The following is a 19,750-nucleotide window of genomic DNA, read 5'->3' as shown; positions in this document are numbered from 1 at the left end:
AGTCTCTTATGCTTTGGCTCTCTCCCACTCTAACCTCTTTTTTTTTTTTCCTTCCCCTCCCCCATGGGTTTCTGTTAAGTTTCTCAGGATCCACCTAAGAGTGAAACCATATGGTGTCTGTCTTTCTCTGTATGGCTTATTTCACTTAGCATCACACTCTCCAGTTCCATCCACATTGCTACAAACGGCCATATTTCATTCTTTCTCATTGCCACGTCGTTCTCCATTGTGTATATAAACCACAATTTCTTTATCCATTCATCAGTTGATGGACATTTGGGCTCTTTCCATAATTTGGCTATTGTTGAGAGTGCTGCTATAAACATTGAGATACAAGTACCCCTATGCATCAGTACTCCTGTATCCCTTGGGTAAATTCCTAGCAGTGCTATTGCTGGGTCATGGGGTAGGTCTATTTTTAATTTTTTGAGGAACCTCCACTTTGTGGATCTTTTTAAAATTCAAAGTCAAGGGGCGCCTGCGTGGCTGAGTCGGTTAAGTGTCCGACTTCGGCTCAAGTCATGATCTCACAACTCGTGAGTTCGAGCCCCACGTTGGGCTCTGCGCTGACAGCTCGGAGCCTGGAAACTGCTTCGGGTTCTGTGTCTCCCCCTCTCTTTGTCCTTCCCCTGTTAGCATTCTGTCTTCCTCTCTCCCAAAAATAAATTAAAAATAAAAAATAAATAAAATTCAAAGCCAAGTTATCAATGCTCCTTGAAACTCAGATTTTGGTTTAAACATTCAAGCATTAAAATAATTAAATATTAAAACATACAACAATTAGTCTACCTGAATGTTTAAAAAATTCCTATCCAAGGGGTATTCTCAAAATAATATATCTGATTAAGTTGTAAAATGTGTGTTTGCACATAAGGAAATATTAAACTGGTGAAATTTTGATATGAGAATTCTAAAACTACTGTGAATTTAATTAGCCATGTCTAAAAATCCTAATAGAAAGCAAAGCTTGTCTTATTATTCCCATTATATGTCTACATATGTGTATATTTTAAGGGATTAGATTGCCTGAATCACAACTAAAGTTATTTTTAGATTACCCAGTTCTCCAATTTAATATTTTTAATTATATAGTGATTCTAATTGTTGGGAAGGGAGTATATTAAATAACGTAAATTAGAAGATTCTCAGTGAGGGGAGCCTGGGTGGCTCAGTCGGTGAAGTGTCTGACTTTGGCTCAGGTCATGATCTCATGGTCCAGGAGTTGGAGACCCATGTCAGGCTCTGTGCTGACAGCTCAGAGCCTGGAACCTACTTCAGATTCTGTGTCTTTCTCTCTCTCTGCCCCTCCCCTGCTCACACTCTGTTTTTCTCTCTCAAAAATAAATAAACATTAAAACTTTTTTTTTTTTAAAGAAGATTCTGAGTGAAAAATCCTTTAGGAATAAATTCATAATTTATGACACCTTAAAAGTTTTTATCCTTAAGCTTCAGACTTCTTTTGGAATTCATGTATGTTTCTGTGTATGTATGTGGCTTGGAGAAAATTATTGCTTCAGTCGGTAAAGGCTTTGATGAGACCACCTTCAACTTCCCACTTATTTTCCTATTATAGTCGAGTGCTAAATCTGCCTCCCTTTCCCCAGAAAAGAAGAAGGGCTGAGATTCCTTTGCTCCTGAAATTTTACTGTCATTTCCTGCTCCCATTGTTCCCCGGCCCTTTCTTCCCTTCTTTGACAAACTTTATATTATATGACAGTGTTTCAACTCATCTGGTATGTTACCTCTAATAACAAAAAAAGACCTAACATTAGGGTGGTTAGAAGGGTGAAAAAGAGAAAACCAGTTGTATTGCACCCCGGCCCCTCTCAGCACATCTCTCTCTAACACTGTGTTCACATAGGAAGATACACCTCAGTGCATGGCCCCCTTTACGCTGATTTGCTGGGTAGCCAGGTCACCAAGGTGAACCTGTTGGAATAGCCTTGGCTAAGGAACTCTCCATACTACTTTTCTTCTTTACTCTTGAGGGTTCCCTTTCTGCCATTATTATTTTCCCACTGAACTTTTTTTAATTCCCAGAAACCAGTTTGATTATCCCCCCCCCCAAAAAAAAAGACCAAAAAATGGGATTATTTTAATAGTTAAAATGCACATTGGATGATATGGCAACTCCAAAGTGGTAGGTCTGAGATACATATCAGATATGGCATTAGGCCAGATCAAACGCAGAACTCGCAAGAAGAAGAAGAGAATCTTTCAATAAACCCTCAACAGTAAGCTGTTCATGAATATTAAATTACTACTCTGGGAACATATCCCCGTAGATATTGTATAGCAACTGGATTAGTATTCCCATTTCCAAGTAAGCATTTTTCAAGTCAAATGAAGTATCATATATTCACTCTTACACAATGATAACATTGTATTCCTAAATATCTTTTTTCCTTCATTTATCCTCATTTGTCTTGAACACCCTGGCTTCTCCACTAATCACTGTATAAATTGCCATGTTACTTTCATACTTTTTAATACTTGTATGTGTATAAAAAATATATACACTATTGATTATATATATACTATAAATATATACATACTAAAAATAAAAACATATACTTCGTGTGTGTGTATATATATAACATATACATATATACTCCTACTTAAGTGCATATAGATAGTATACTTAAAAGTATAAAAAAATTTTTCATCAAGTCTAAACATATTTAAACTTTTACAAGTTGTCTTTCTGATGAACATAAGGGAAAGGAAGCAAAAATCATATAAAAACAGGGAGGGGAAAAAACATAAGAGACTCTTAAATATGGAGAACAAACAGAGGGTTACTGGGGGGGTGGCGGGAGGGGGGGGCTAAATGGCTAGGGGGCATTAAGAAATACACTCCTGAAATCATTGTTGCGCTATATGCTAACTTGGATATAAATTTAAAAAATAAATCAAACAAGATGGTAAAAAGAAAAAAAAAGAACTTGTCTTTCTAGAATCTCAGGGATATGCACTTCGAAGCATAATTATTCTTTATTGTCTTGGAAGAAAGTTGTACGAATATTTTTATTTTATTTACAAAACACCAAAACTTGAGGGGCCTGGGTGGCTCGTCGCTTAAGTCTCCGAGTCTTGATTTCGGCTCAGGTTGTGATCTCACGGTTTGTGAGTTCGAGCCCCATGCCAGGCTCCGTGCTGACAGTGCAGCACCTGCTTTGGATCCTCGGTCTCCCTCCCCCACCCTCACTTACCCCCATTTACTCTCTCTCCGAGTAAATAAATAAAGAAACTTAAGAAACAAAACCACCAAAACTCTCAACTTGTTTTCACAGGAACAGCTTTATTTCAGTATTAATTAGTCAACTTGAGGCAGACAACTTTAAAATCTGTATGCAATAGCATTGGGTGCCATAAAAGCCATGAGTTATACAAAGGGATTCTTGACATTTTTGCTTTATTATATAGATACAATGATCACCTCATTTTAAAAACTGTAACTTGAAAGGGCAAAGAAACATTTTACATTTTCCTATGTGATCTTGGACACTATCCAGTATTGGAAGTTTTGCAAGTCCAACCATCTCCAAATGTTTCGGCATCTCATCTTCTGAAAACTGTGCACTTCTCTCATTTAATAGTTCTGTAAATACATATGAACTAATTTATTTGTCTGAAATTATACTATTGTTCTATTAGTGCTCGTATGGGCACAGATTCAGCTTTGTGACTAAGACTAAGCAATCTAGCTTTACAGCCTACCTAAAAAATAAAACAAAAATCAAGTAACAAGCATTTGTAAAAGAAAATCATTTTCTCATCAGGCGAGCAATGACTCTTTGCTACCAAGGGCTTTTCTACTTTCGTCAGGCCAACATATTCCCTCGGACCTCTGGGGGCTCTACTCGTGTCCATGTCGTGTATCCAGCCCAGACTTGCTCATGAGTTCCAGAACTGTGCATTCAACGGCTTGCTCAGAGCCTGGAGCCTGCTTCAGATTCTGTGTCTCCTTCTCTCTCTGCCCCTCCCCCGCTCACGCTTTGTCTCACTCTGTTTCTCAAAAATAAACAAATATTAAAAAAAAAAAATTAAAAAACAAACAATATTGCCCCCATAATGATTTCACTGGGAGCCTCCTTCTCGGCTTTGGGCACGCACTTCCTTCCGTTGCCGCTGAACCTTTCCATACAAGACATACATTTGTTTGTGCACTTCTTCTACTGTTTGATAATTAAACGTGAAAGGTTCATCTGTCCCATCTCTGATTTTCTGAAGAATAGGAGAGGGGGAAGTACAGGCAGGAAAAGGAAGTGAAAATGAGGGTGCGGAGAGGGGATGAAAACATGGAAACTTTGGCCTGGCTTGGAAAAGATAAAAGAATGAGACCCCACTGCTCTTTGCCTGAGTTCTTCCTTGTACTGTTCTCCAGTCTGTGTTCTATTACAACTGTTTTCATTTCTCGCAGTGAGCATACATTACGCACCCATAAGATGCAGATCACAGATTTCACTTTAATGCAAGGATCATTTTTAACAAACAGATCTGGTTAACCTCCAGTAACTGGGAAGATCATATTCTCTGAAAAGTTACACATGCTGCCACAGAACCTGATTTGTCGTTTTCTCAACTAGGGGCTTGAGCAGCAGAGTTCAAATACCTCCTTCACCCATTTGTTCCCCAAATTTATACTATTGATATTGTCCATTGTACAATAGGTTCCTGGCATTCGGTACTAGACAGGTGCTAGTTCAGACTGTTCATTTAGCTAGTAACTCAACGCATTTCTTTTTTTTTTTTTCTTTTTTTTTTTTCAACGTTTATTTATTTTTGGGACAGAGAGAGACAGAGCATGAACGGGGGAGGGGCAGAGAGAGAGGGAGACACAGAATCGGAAACAGGCTCCAGGCTCTGAGCCATCAGCCCAGAGCCCGACGCGGGGCTCGAACTCACGGACTGCGAGATCGTGACCTGGCTGAAGTCGGATGCCCAACCGACTGCGCCACCCAGGCGCCCCAACTCAACGCGTTTCAACACGATGCTCGTGTTTCCATAACGCTACATTCACGAGTGACTCTCATACATATTGCAAAACCGAAAGAACATCAACAACTAGTATCGATAATAAAAGTAAGAGGCAGGGCAAAAATATTGCAGTTCTTAGAAAAACAAGCCACTTTAAATGACATTACTCTGAATCCATAGGCGTAAACACCGTAAAATGTCATTTAAGTTTTTCATTCGTATTTAATGTATTACGTATCAGAAGTTTTATTCTGTGAGATTTGGGAACAGACGTTGGGGCATGTATTTCTTGAATCCTAAGACTCTAGAAGATTTATAAACATGGGTTTAGAGACGCGGAGTAAAACACCAATGGAAATTTCTAAACATGAATCTCACGTACTTTCATATTAATATAATATGTTTCCTTCAAGAGGAATAAAAATTATTCCTTTTACACTATTTTACGTAAAATATCTTAGATCCATGATGTCTTAACTTCTGGGGATGCATAGGTCTGATTTGCTACAAATCCATTTTCTAACCAAGCGGGTACTGGAGCCTCTGATCCCCGTTTTGTGTAGATAGGCACATTCTCCAATTCCAATGATTTGAAACCTAAAACGAAACACAGAAGGGGGAAAAAAAACAAAGGCGACAGGATGAGTGAGTCCTGACTGGCGTGACTGCAGAAAAATCTTCCTCTGCTGGGAGCGTTTACTCTTACCCAACACGGTAGTGTTTGAATATAACGCAAAGTGAACTCATATGCGTTGGCCTTCAATGCGGCTTCAGAAACTCAAAAAAACCTGGAACCTATATGGTGAAGAAGTGCAGGATTTACTGCTAAGCACGTGTTAAACATGTGTTGTGAAATTCTAGAAGTAGTCACATCTCTGAACATTGATGTCTCGCCCCCGTAAAGTGAAGATAAATATGCCTATTTCCCACGGCTGTTGTGGAAGTCAAATGATATGAAACATTGTTTGGAATATTACAAGTATTAAATGCTTTGTACAATCGTTTTTTTTAATGTTTATTTATTTTTGAGAGAGAGAGAGAGAGCACAAGCAGGGTAGGGGCAGAGAGAGAGAGGGAGACGGACTCTGAAGCAGGCTCCGCACTGCCAGCTCAAAGCCCGGTGTGGGTCTCGAACCCACAAACTGTCAGATCATGACCTAAGCCAAAGTCAGACGCTCAAGCAACTGAGCCACCCAGGCGCCCCTTTACTTTATACAATAATTTACATTACCACTTTTTCTCTGGGTTCATTTTACTCTCCACCACAAAGGAAACTTCCAGGAGAATGATGTGTATGGATTTTAGCTCAGATCTCTCTGTGGTGGTAAAGGGCTTAGAGCCCCAGCTTTCGGTGGATAAATTACAGACCCAGGACTTACCAACCACTGTATATGGTTCCATCTATCCACTTCCAGCTCTGTCCTGCTTCTCGACTCAGTCCAATCCAATATTGAGAGTGGTCAGAATATCGCTTCAGGAAATCCTTTAAGAAAGTATATTAGGATGAATAGCAAATGCTTCATTCGGTTGGATTTTCTTTTGTCTTGTTATACTTTTTTGGAGAAATACAGACTTTCATATTTGGAAGGCGGCAGTGTCCTTATCTGGTTCACAGGTTAGTTCATGGGTTCAGTTACTTCTGTAACAACTACCCTAGTAAATTGCATTGGGTAGCTTTCTTCCTATTCTATTTTCTTTTTTAAAAAGTGTTTGCTTATTTTGAGAGAGAGAGAGAGAGAGAGAGAGAGAGAGAAAGAGAGCAGGGGAGGGGCAGAGAGAGAGGGAGATAGAGAATCCCAAGCAGGCTCAGCATTGCCATCACAGAGCCCGACGCAGGGCTCAAACTCATGAACCATGAGATCATGACCTGAGCCGAAATTAAGAGTAGGATGCTTAACCAACTGAGCCACCCAGGTGCCCCTCTTTTTCATTTCTAAAAGAATTGTTAGAAGACAGACATGATCTGTTCTGTGATGGCTTGGTCAAATTTGCCAGTAAATCTTAGGTTTGGTGACTTTTGGAATAGGACAATCTTAGCAGTAAAATATATTGCACAATTGGTTCATTCAGGTTTTATAAATCTTCGTAATTCATTCTGATACATTATATTTTCTGATATTATTACCAACAGCCTAGCTTTTACGTTTTGTTTGGATTTGGTTAGTAATTGCTTTGCATATATTTCCTTTCATTTTTCTGTCTAACTTTTATGTGTGTGTTTACACGTGTGTGTATGCGTATGCGCTTAAGAATGTCTCCGTAAGTAGCACGTTACCGGACTTTATTGCTTTTTTTTAAAACCATCTGATAATTTTTTTTCGTTTAAGAAACTCAAAGCATTTAAAAATCATTTTATCACGATTGCTGTCGTATTTGGATTTGTCAGTGTTGTGTTTGTTGACTACTAGTTTTTTTTTCCCTTATTTTAGCTTTTTGTGAATTCTGTTGGGTTGATACTTTCTCTATGTCTTTAGTTTATTTGAACGCTTTAGTTTGTTTGAACACTTTTTACCCTTTGATGCTCACAATTTAATTTTTTAAAAATATGTCTGTCCATACATATCCAAATTTCGGTTGTCTACACAACTGTTTAATTATTTAGACAATTATCCATTTCTTCAAAGTTTTCAAATTCGTTGGCATAAAATTATTTGTAAGATTTTATGCTTTTAAATCTCTACTGTTTAGGGGCACCTGGGTGGTTCAGTCGGTTAAGTGTCCGACTTCAGCTCAGGTCATGATCTCACGGTCCGTGAGTTCGAGCCCCGCGTCGGGCTCTGTGCTGACAGCTCGGAGCCTGGAGCCTGCTTCAGATTCTGTGTCTCCCTCTCTCTCTGCCCCTCCCCCGTTCATGCTCTGTCTCTCTCTGTCTCAAAAATAAAAATAAACATTTAAAAAAATTTTAAAAATCTCTACTGTTTATAATTTTTAAAATTAAAATTTTTTAAATTAAAAAAGTTTAAAATTTTTAAAATTAAAAAAAAAATCTCTACTGTTTATAATCAGGTGCATATATCTGCTTTCTTTTTCTGTGATCAATTCTTTCTATGTACAGAACCAGCATTGCTTTTGTATATCCTCCTTATTTTGTTGAACCCTTGTTTGTTTATTCCAAAAATTATTTCAGTGACTGTGCTTTTCAGTCAAAGTATTTCCTTTGTTTTGTTTCCGTATTCATCTGATACTTCCCGTTTTTTCACTGCTCTAGTTTCTTGATTTATTATTCTATAGAATGGAATGTATGACTTCATTTCTACTTTTCAGCCATCTGAATGTACTTATCCAAAACTCCTTGTCAGAACGAGCTACAAAATTAGTTCAAATTTAGGACAATCCCTCTTCTGTCCTTTCCTGGCAGAGTAAGGGTTCAATAAATGTTAAATACATCCCTGTGCTCCTTGAGGTCTTAACTGTTTTGTCTCTTGCCGCCTCTATTGTTCTCTATCTCTATTATTTCTGGTGGGGGGAAGTTTGTACTGTGTGCTTGTAAATTTTTTCCATTAACCCTTTTCTATGCCTTGAACCTACCAGACCTTCTTGGTTATGCCTGACTCCTTCATTAATCCTTTCCAGTATCTCTGACACCTGGTGTGCCATGAATTTCTGCTTATTATTATTTTTTGAATATAGTTCCACAAAAAGCAACTTTAATTTGGTGTAAAACAGGTAGGCAATAACAGTTCATTACCGAGGGCTTTATTACGGCTTCATGGGTCTGAGCTTCGTGGGAAGTGGTTTTGGACTTTCCCTGGATTTTGCTGCTGTATTTCACTCAAAAATATAGAGCTAGCTAATTATGCAGTTGCATTTTTTTGAAGAATAGTCGGATCTTTCTGGTGGGAGATATACCACTCTAACCCTGCTTTTAGAGTCGAGGCAGGAATATATAAGCTGCTCTATATTAGGCATAGGGAAAAATGCCTAGTATGTAACTTATTTCTAAATCCTTCTGCTCCCCGTTGGAAAAGTCAGGTGGGGGAAGTCATGTCCTAAATGTTGTCTAATAATTTTTACTCTAAGGGTTGATCTGACCTGACCTGGGAGGTGAGTGTGGTCTGACGTGAGCTCTTTCTTTGATTAAGCTGATGTGGAAAAAAAAAAGGGGGGGGGGGTTTCTTCTATGATGGATGAGAGGGTCTTTTTTGGACCATTTCCATTTCCAGTGTGCAGCCTCCGTATCAGCTATAACCCCCAAGAACATAATCATAATTTAAAAGAATTGCCTTACCAGTTCTTTTGTGGTGTTGAAGACAGCAAGAGTGGCTGCATGAGAGGCACAGAAGTTCTGGCTTGCTGTCCAGGTTCTTGTACTTTCGGAGAAATAGAAGCACTTTCCTAGGTAACCAATCCAGCCATCCAAGCATGACACACGTTCAGCGGAAGATTTGTGTTTTTCAACTGAAAACAATTTCCTGATATATTAACTACCGAGGCGGTGGCATGCCCTGAATGTTCTGCTCTGAGACGCATTAGAATTTGACGTAAAACGATTATCTTATCCCTAGATATGAAATTCACCAGATTAGCTTTTGGCCCTTCAGTCTGAAGTTTCGGGATTTCCTTAGTCGTTCTTCCTTTTTCTCCAAATGAGGACAGATCGTAAATTCTCGTATTTATTTCCTTGCTAAGTTGAAAGAAATCCATGGCAGACGCCACTTGTGTAGATGCCAGCATTGCTCGGATTCAAGACTCCCTGCTCTTCTCCCGTGACACACTCCTCCTAGGTGAGCACACTCATTCTCATGACGCTGTCATGCTTATACTGATAATTATCGAATTGATGTGCCCAACCCAGGCCTCTCGTCGGAGATCTCCTATATACAATGGCCTAATGGACACTCATCCAGTCAATAAAAAAAAATATAGTTGTGAGTGTACCCTATGTTAAGCATCGGTGTGTGTATTTATTACAGACATGGCCCCTGCCATCTTTGTGCTGAGAGCCTAGTGGGGCAGATAGAGAGTGAATAAGTAATTAACAAATTTCAAGGAGTGATACAAAACGGATAGCCACGGGTACTAAGAGAACAAGAGTTGAGGGGAGTTGGTCCCGTTCAGGGGTGGGGGTTGGAGTCGACATTTCAGGTGACACTTCAAGGATGTAGAGAGCTAGCTCACTAGACGAAGGATGAGGAGAGCACGTTCTCAGCAAAGAGGAAGTGAGCGTGTAAAGGTCCTCGAGGGTAAAGGTCCTTTTCACTTGAGAAAGGAAAGTCAGCATGAGTGGACCATAACCGAGGCCAGAAAATCGAACAGGAGGTAGGGGTCGCTTATACACGTGGTTAAGGTTTTACACCTTACACTAAAAGGATTGTCTCAAAATTAGAGATAGGTGATGATGTATGGACTGGATTGATGGCCTGTTGATTCATTAAAATTCTTGTTAGAAGAAGAATAGATTTGGGGAAAAGACAAGTGTTCAAGAGACTTAAATACAGAGAACAAACTGAGGGCTGATGGGGGGGGAGGTGCAGGGGAGAGGGGGAAATGGGTGATGGGCATTGAGGAGGGCACTTGTGGGGATGAGCACTGGGTGTTGTATGTAAGCGATGAATCATGGGAATCTACTCCCAAAGTCAAGAGCACACTGTATACACCGTATGTTAGCTAACTTGACAATGAATTAGATATTAAAAAATAATTAAAAAATAAAGTGCACAAAGTAACTAAGTGGGAGATACTTGTTCCGGTTCTGCATATGCTTCTATGATGCTTAAGTTATGTTTAAAGCCTAACTTTTTCTTTGAACTTTAATGAAAAGTGCATCAGAATTTGATTTCTGTTTACATCCGCAGCTTTATTTCATCTGATTTTTCTGTAGGCCCTTTGTTTCTGTCTCCATTTTCTTGTTTACCAAACTTCTCCTAGTCCCTTATACATGTCATGTTACTTTAGGTAATATCTGGGCCTTTGCTCACGCTGCTCTGTGTTCCTCAATGCCATACCCCCACCTTAACTTGCAACAAAACAATTTCATCCTGTCCAACTGGCAAGTATCTCCTTGTATTTAAATGATCTATTATGTTACAGCACAATTTCCTCTATGAATTTCCTCCACTCCATCCCATTGGAATTGATCATACTCTACTTTCCATGCTCTTGGCTTCTAATAGACTATCACATTTAATACATTATAGCTATGACATTATATATATAGCTATAGCTATATACATATATACATTATATATATACATTATATATACATATATATTTATACATATATATACATTATATATATAGCTATAGCTATATATATTTATATTAAAATATATATTTTTTATATTTATTTGTATTTTAATATATATTTTATTTATATTTATATAACTATATTTATATAAATATATATAATATAAATATATTATATATATAAATATATAGTTTATATATTATATTATATTATATATAAATATATAAAATATAAATATATTTTATATTTTATTTTTATTTTTATATTTTTTATTTTTTTATAAATTTATTTATTTTATAAAGATTTTATATTTATATTTTATATTTAATTATATGAAAAATTACATATATACACATTATATATATAGCTATAGCTATATATATAATGTGTATATATATATATATATATAATTTTTGCCTCCTCTCTCTCTATCTCTATCTCTCTATCTCTATCTCTCTATTCCTCTCTATAGGTAAATCGCTATACCTGGCGATTATGTCATGTCTGATTGCTGCATAAATCAACAAAATATATAGCAGTCATACCCATCCAAGAAAAATCTATGTAACTGTTCTCAAGTATACCTAAGTGAAGGAACAATTTTTATTCTAGACCTGATTAGACCTTTGCCTACTTTAACCTAAGTATTCATATCTATTAAGTAAGAAAAGCTCGTTTTTACATCAACGCACAAACTGCATCATCTGATCTGGGTCACAGGAATTTAGCATCCTAGGTTGTGTTAAATAACCCTTACTTTTGCTTGATAACTTTAGGAAATCAGTGAGTTTTAGCATCACAAGCAGCACTAAAAACTATTGAATCCAGTCCTCTGCTGTATAAATAGGGAAACTGAGATGCTAGACCCTGGATGACTCATAACCAAAGATAAAACTGGGAGATGGAATTCTGGTCCCATAGTTCAATATCACTACAAGATAAAGCATATTAACCTTTATCAACTGTCTGTAGTGTTGTGTGACCCAGTTTATAAAATATTCTCTTCAACATGGCTTGAATCAGAGAACACAAATGAGGATCTGTAGGAAGTCCACTGAATAAATTCCACTGAGAGAAAACTAGGAGCATCTGTGAGCATGGCCTGTACTGACTGCAGTAGGTGGCCTGGAAGAAACCCTACGTTTCTAAGAACAGGTTGCACATATTTCAGCTCCTTTAACAAATAAGTGGGTATTTTTTTTATATAAACCATAGGAAATAAGCTCACTTAGAAAGAGACAACATTGGGGGCGCCTGGGTGGCTCAGGCAGTTAAGCGTCTGACTTCGGCTCAGGTCATGATCTCACGGTCCACGAGTTCGAGCCCCGCGTCGGGCTCTGTGCTGACAGCTCAGAGCCTGGAGCCTGTTTCGGATTCTGTGTCTCCCTCTCTCTCTGCCCCCTCCCCTGCTCGCCCTCTGTGTCTCTCTCCCTCTCAAAAGTAAAAATAAAGATTAAAAAAAAATTAACAAAAAAGAGAGAGACAGCATTGTAGATATTGTAAGAATGATGAATAAAATGCAGAGGACTTGGATTCAGGTTGTAACTTGGGTCTACTCAACGGTCTTTATTTATTTATTTATTTATTTATTTTTATTTTTAAAAAAAAATTTTTTTCAACGTTTATTTATTTTTGGGACAGAGAGAGACAGAGCATGAACGGGGGAGGGGCAGAGAGAGAGGGAGACACAGAATCGGAAACAGGCTCCAGGCTCCGAGCCATCAGCCCAGAGCCTGACGCGGGGCTCGAACTCCCGGACCGCGAGATCGTGACCTGGCTGAAGTCGGACACTCAACCGACTGCGCCACCCAGGCGCCCCGGCTCAACGGTCTTTAAACAGCTGCTATCTCTGACATTCAAAGTCCTTGTGTATAGCAAAAGAAAATAAGAACACTAATACTTTACTACTGCTCTGGGTCACTAGAAAATGCAAATAAAATGTTGTGTATTAAAATGTTTTATAAAGCATAAAACGCTTTACAAATATATATTTTGTTTTATCAAAAATCTTTCTCCTTCTCCTCCTCTCCCTCCAACTTCTCTCCTCCTCCTCCTCCTTCTCCTTCCTCTTAATTATTTTTATTATTTTGTCCAGAGAAGTTATATGACTGTAATTACAGTGTAATTTAAGCTGAGCAAAAATATCAATAATGTTTATTTCCTTAACTTGACCAATAGATATCATTTATGCTTTTATTTGGGGAACAGTCTCCTTAGTTTGCAGTTAGGTATAAATTATAACTTTAGACCATGCCTCAAAGAGGAATAGTTTGGTGCTAAAATTTTTAATGTAAATATTTAAGCCCATTCACCTAATATGATGTCATAGTCTTTTTGGCAAAGCTGTTTACTCACCTGGACTTCATTACTTATGTCCTTCTCATGGAACTCATCATTCTTATTATTTGACTCATGACTTTGCTTTGTGGAGTAAGTTCCATGAAGGCAGGAATCGTATCTGTCTTTGTTGTCAACACACAGCCTAATGCCGAGTTTGTATAATGATTTCTTTCTCCATCTCCTTATCTAATTATCTATTTATCTACATACAGGGTATTCACATGTATATATATTTCTATACATGTACAGAAATATATACACGTATATATGTACATATATACATGTATAATACATATATTCGTGTGTAAATCATATACATGTGTATACATATACATATGTATAGAAATATATACACGTATATATGTACATATATACATGTATAATACGTATATTCATGTGTAAATCATATACACATTTATATATGCCCACCAAATGCATATATACTTATGCATATATTTTGAAACATCTCATTAAAATTGTTTCAAGTTATTTTCAGAAAATATGTACATAGTTTACTATCATGAGAGGGCGATATACCATTCTAAACTTCCTTTTAGAATCTCAGAGTAATTGATATTTTGTGTACAAAATATGGTCATTAGGATAGTAACAATTTCTTCTTGTCCAATTCTCTGTAGCCCATATGTATAGTTGTGAATTTTAATTGGAGCTTGATAATGTGACCCCATCATTGGAAGCTGCACAACCAGACACAGATCGAATGTTTTGCACCTTAAACTCAATTTCCACTCTTATCAACATACTCATTAACTAGAAGCAGTTTAGAAAAAAAATACTAATATATATGTAAAAGTATATGGTTTAGGGCAAGGTAGTCCCCAACTAGATAATATTCCATAAGTTGCTACCAGTCCACAGGGAGATAAGGACCTGGTGATTCATTGTTAACTATGCTACAAATATACTGTGCAGTTCTTTTTATATTTCTTCATAATGAGACTTTTTTGATGAAGGATGCAGTATGGAGATGTACTATTTTACCATGAGACCCTTACCTTGTAAGGACTATAAGTCACACTGGTTTAGAAGAAAGTTTCATATGCGTTACTGTTATCCTCACAATATGAAATACAGCTATTATTCTCATTTTATAGAAGAAACATATGTCCATTCCATGCCAAAAGATGTTCAAGAATTACCCTTAAAGCACACATATGGTGAAATATTTTATAGTAGAGTTAACATGAGCGTATTTGGGAAGTGGGCAACTCACCTGCTAAAATTGTGGCCAGGGTAGTTATCAAAATCATCAGAAAGAACATGACAATGGTGACAACTTTACAGATACAAAGTCTCTCTTTATTCCTTTTTGAGGGTCCTTGTGGTGTGTTGGTAAGGTTGAAAGTGATAATGTCTCCTATTAAAAAAATCAATCGGTTTTTCATTACTAACTCGAGTTTGGAATGGTAGAAGAACAAGATCTGTATATGCAAAGTGATCATATTTATCTGCTCTCAGTGATCAATGGAAAATTAAAATATACCATTTACAGTACTGCATAAAATATTGAATACTTATGGATAAATCTGACAAGAGACATGCAAAACTTGTACACTGAAGACGACAAAACATTGCTGAAATAAATTACAGACATGAATAAATGGAGAAAGATACTGTTTTCATGAGTCAGAGGACTTCACTTTGTGAAGTTGTCAGTTTCACTCAAATGAATGTATAGCTTCATCACAATCCCAAACAAAATTCTCAGCCGCATTTTTTTTTTTTTTTTGGAGGGGGGTGGAAATTGGCAAGCTGTTTCTAAGCATTTCAATGCATGTCAATTTTATCTAATGATGCTGTTAAAAATAGTACAGAAATTCGTTATGTTTTATCCACACAGTGTGGATCTGGTTATAAGATACTTTGGATCGATAGCTGAAAATAATATGCCACGGCTAGAAGAAATGAGCAGGGAGATACCAACTCTCTGAGGAGAGTTAGGACTCAGAATCGATAGCAGGTGCCCACCAAATGTAAATTTGTTTACTGCACACATAGCACCTAGAGCCTGTCACGCATGCGTTTCTTACCCTTAGACTTGAAATCTGAATTCCCCAGCGATAGTCCATCGTCCATGTCTCTTTTTCAGCAAAGCAACGATACAGATTGGTCGTAGGGAATGCACAGGATTCCAGATCTCCGCTCGCCGGTTGGATTTAGTGTCAGCAATATGAAGACAAGCTAAAATGAGAAAGTAAAGTTAAGGCAAACTAAAATGAGAATTCCACATCAATATCAAAATTATGACAAACTGCCTCGGAAGTCTGAGCAATCATGCGACTCCTGTCCTTTGGCTACATTGCCATCCGGAAATCATTCCGCTTCCCTGTGGTTTGAGGAACCACTGGAGGTGGTGGGGGCCTCTGAAATGATTCTTTTGACTGTGGGGTTCAGTGGAAAGGAAGCGAGGTCCAGTAGTTTATGAGGCCGACAGAATTTTCACACCGTCACCTTGACCTACCAAAATTTTTAGTTAATTCTGACCATGATGGATCCAAGCCACAGAGCAATCCTAAAGAAGTCCAGCGTGAAATACCAATTTACACTGCAGTGAAAAGAACATCGCATCACTTTAATAATCATAATAGAAACAATCATACCTCACGTGTATTGTGTGTTCACTTTATGGTAGCCCTGGTTCTGAGCTTTTCAGTTTTAGGACTTAATTTATACTCACAATGAAATGAAACGGGAGCTTATTATTATCATTACTTTACAGAGGAAATGACCTCCTGAAAGTAACAGAGAGGTAAAAAGGGTTCTTAAAGTCATATAGCCAGTATGTGGCCAAACTTATATATTCATTGGCTCTGATCACTGAACGACTCTGCTCTACTGTACTGCTTCTGTCTGTTCTGGTCCTTTCGGTGAGCATTCTCATATGCTGAACTTCTATTTCCAGATGTAGAAAGCAGACCTCCCGTTCCGCAGCAGCATTTCATTTTTTTTTTTTAAGTTTATTTATTTTTGAGAGAGACAGAGACAGAATGCAAGTGGGTTAGGGGCAGAGAGAGAGGGAGACCCAGAATCCGAAGCAGGCTCCAGGCTCCGAGCGGTCAGCACAGAGCCCGACGCGGGGCTCGAACCCAACCCACGAGCTGTGAGATCATGACCTGAGCCGAAGTCAGACGCTCAACTGACTGAGCCACCCAGGCGCCCCAACAACAGCATTTCGAAGTCCCCTCCTTGGGAGACAAACGGAAAGTAATGGGTTGACAGTTTTTAAAGCTGGATTATAAGCTATAGAGTTCTCTCTAATTTTGCATATTGATGTTTTTAATATATGATTATTAATTCATATCCCCAAATAAAACGTTTATTTCAGGAGCCATGGCTATGTGTTAGAGAGAGAGAGACAGAGAGAGAGAGTGAGGGAATAGGGAAATCTATGGCTAGGTTATTTTTTCAAGCGTTTATCCGAAGCAAAGATTATCCCAATACTCTACGTGCTACTTAAAAAGCATACATTTTCCCTGCGTACCGGTTAGCTCTTGCCGTATTCAGGCTATTTTACAAAGCACGCCCCAAACCCTGGCTCACTCACTAGTCTGTGCTGCGTTGGCCGAGTTGTCTGGGTTGTCCGGTCAAGGCTGATTGCGGCTGTGACCCTGCTTCAAGCCGTGAGTCTGGTGTGCTGGTCTCTTGGCTACCCCGGGGTCCAGGGGGAAAAGTCAGCCACTACTCCAGAAGCCCTTCGGACAGAGATGTCAGAGGTACAAGAGGGTAAGCTCATCAATTCCGCATATTTCAAGTCACTATTAACATCTCATTGGCTGAAGGTTATCTCCTGGTTGACCTCAAAGGCAAGGAATGGGGAAGTGCACTTCACTACCCTTAAGAGGAATTACAAAGCTGTATGGGTACAAGGAGTGAACTAGGGCCACAACCTAACTTGCTAGAGCACTTCTTGAACCCTCCTGGTCACATTTTGCCATTGATTTTTTTTTTTTTTTTTTTTGGAATCAGTCTCTTAGGCTTTTTTTGTTTTGTTTTTAATGTTTGGTTATTTTTGAGGGAGAAAGAGAGAGACAGAGCCCCAGTCGGGGAGGGGCAGAGAGAGAGAGGGAGACACAGAATCCGAAGCAGGCTCCAGGCTCCGAGCTGTCAGCACAGAGCCCGATGCGGGGCTTGAACTCACCAACCGTGTGAACCTGAGCCAAACGCTGATGCTTAACTGACGGAGCCATCCAGGTGGCCTTATTTTGTTTTGGTTTTCAGTGAAGAACTTTACCTAAAAGTGCTGCTTTCTGCCTCTGATTTTCCCTTATGGGAGATAGCATCTTTATACTAAGTAGTAAGATTAATCTTTTTTTCAAAATTAGTTCCATGTAAACTTTTCATATTTTTTCTGTTTATTATCACGTTCCTTTTTCCTTCACTCCTCTATATGTCCATTTCCCTGCTGGCTCTGTTATGTTTTCAAAAATAAATGTTGCAGATCCAGTAATCTAACTCTGCAAGGACAAAGTTGTATAGCAATGCAAAATTAATCCATATAAGTAGAGTCATGATTTTAGAGACAAAAGACCCTATTTCAACCACTGAATTTTATAGATAAGGGAAATGAATCCAGGCATAAATGCATAAATTATTCAAGGTACTCAGCTGGTTGGTAAAGGCTTCTGACTCTCCGTTTGCCAATTCATTTTCTCTCCAGCCTCTATGTCCAACTTTGTAGATAAGTTTGCTTGGGATTTGAAAGCCTGTTCTCAACTCTCATATGACGTTCAAACCAGAGACTGAGGCCTAATATTCAACTTAAATATTCTCCCACAAATAAGATTGGCCACAATTATACATAGATATCTCTCTAATGTGTATATTTCTTTCCCACTCCAATTCTACTAAATATTTTAGCGTTTTACTGTCTCTCAACCACACATCTATGACAGCCTCTAACTAATTACTTTGCCTCCAGCCCAATCTTTTCCTTCTCTTTCAGTCCAACTTTCACATTACTCTCATTTTTTCTCCTACATCATAAATCTCTTTAGAAGTCTCATTGCTTAATTGTTTTCAGTTCTTCTCTGTCATCTCCAGAATAGAAAGTAGGCTCCTTGGAATGACTCCAAGCAATTCAAATGTGAAATTACATCATCCAGGTCATTTCTTTTCTTCTTTTCCATAGTGGACTTTGCATCATTTTCCAAACATGCACATTTTTTTTCTTCCAATGTTTTATTTATTTATTTTGAGAGAAAGAGAGAGAGAGTGTGTGTGAGCAGGAGAGGGGCAGAGAGAGAGGGAGAGAGAGCATCCCAAGCAGGCTTCACACCCGGCACGGAGCCTGATCCGGTGCTTGATCCCATGAACCGCAAGACCATGACCTGAGCAGAAATCAAAGGTCAGATGCTCAAGACTGAGCCACCCTGGTGCCCCTAATCTGCCTTCAAAATTGTTGTACCCTCTCATAGTGTCGATAGAACTTATTTGGAACTCTTCATATATGCATGTATTAGTAATGACATTTTTATATGAGTGACCTCCCTTCTTTTACTATATAAATATTGTTTGAGAGAACCAGTGTGTAAAGTCTTTCAGGATAGAGAATTTTAGTACATGTCCAAGGGAAGGAAAGACCAGGGTTTCTCAAATTCTTGTTCATTGCCCTCTTCCTCTTACAGCTAACCATAAAGGCTGTTGCATTTATGCATAAAATGCATAACATGCACAAAAGCTGTTGAAGATGAGAAGTCTATTATAAAATATTAGAGCAGGTGGTTTTTCCACCTCCATTACATCACTTTTCATATTTTCAGAAAAAAAAACCATGCTTTTGCTCACTGTGCCCAAGCAATCACTACTATTTGAGATTTCTTTTTGTTTGGGGAAAAAATGCCATTGATTTTTCAATCAAATGCCATGATTCTGCATGGGAATTCAATTCATTAATACTGAATATAGAAACTCTAGTCAAGACCAGACATTTTTTGAGGCCATGCAACTTAAACTGTGCTGCGTACCGTCATTTTAAAAACATTTTTCTTATAATGTTTAAGAATGCTTATTTATTTTTATTTTGAGAAAGAGAGAGACAAAGAGAGTGTAAGCGGGGGAAGGGCAGAGAGAGAGGGAGAGAGAGAGAAGCCCAAGCAAGCTCTGTGCTGTTTAAAATTTAAAAAAAAAAAATTTTTTTTAAAGTGTATTTGTTTATTTTGAGAAAGAGACGGGGGGAAAAAAGAGAATCCCAAGCAGGCTGTGCACTGACAGCACAGAGCCTGA

At 38.2% G+C, this 19,750-nt stretch overlaps 1 protein-coding gene and 1 long non-coding RNA gene across 2 annotated transcripts in view; both read right to left on the bottom strand.

The window, feature by feature from the left end:
* LOC112867878 (C-type lectin domain family 2 member A) overlaps positions 1 to 19,750 on the bottom strand; it is a 435,003-nt gene that overhangs the window by 185,010 nt on the left and 230,243 nt on the right. The window lies entirely within an intron of this gene.
* Positions 14,806 to 17,319, bottom strand: LOC147579335 (uncharacterized). Its single transcript, XR_015253162.1, has 3 exons — positions 17,073 to 17,319; positions 15,559 to 15,709; positions 14,806 to 14,885 (listed from the first exon to the last, which is right to left on the bottom strand). It is a non-coding gene; the product is annotated as an uncharacterized LOC147579335 (long non-coding RNA).

This window comes from Puma concolor, chromosome B4 (genome assembly GCF_028749965.1).
Source record: "Puma concolor isolate L17-30 chromosome B4, mPumCon1.1.hap2, whole genome shotgun sequence".
NCBI classification, from domain to species: Eukaryota; Metazoa; Chordata; class Mammalia; order Carnivora; family Felidae; genus Puma; species Puma concolor.
This window is presented reverse-complemented; position numbering and strand designations above follow the sequence as displayed.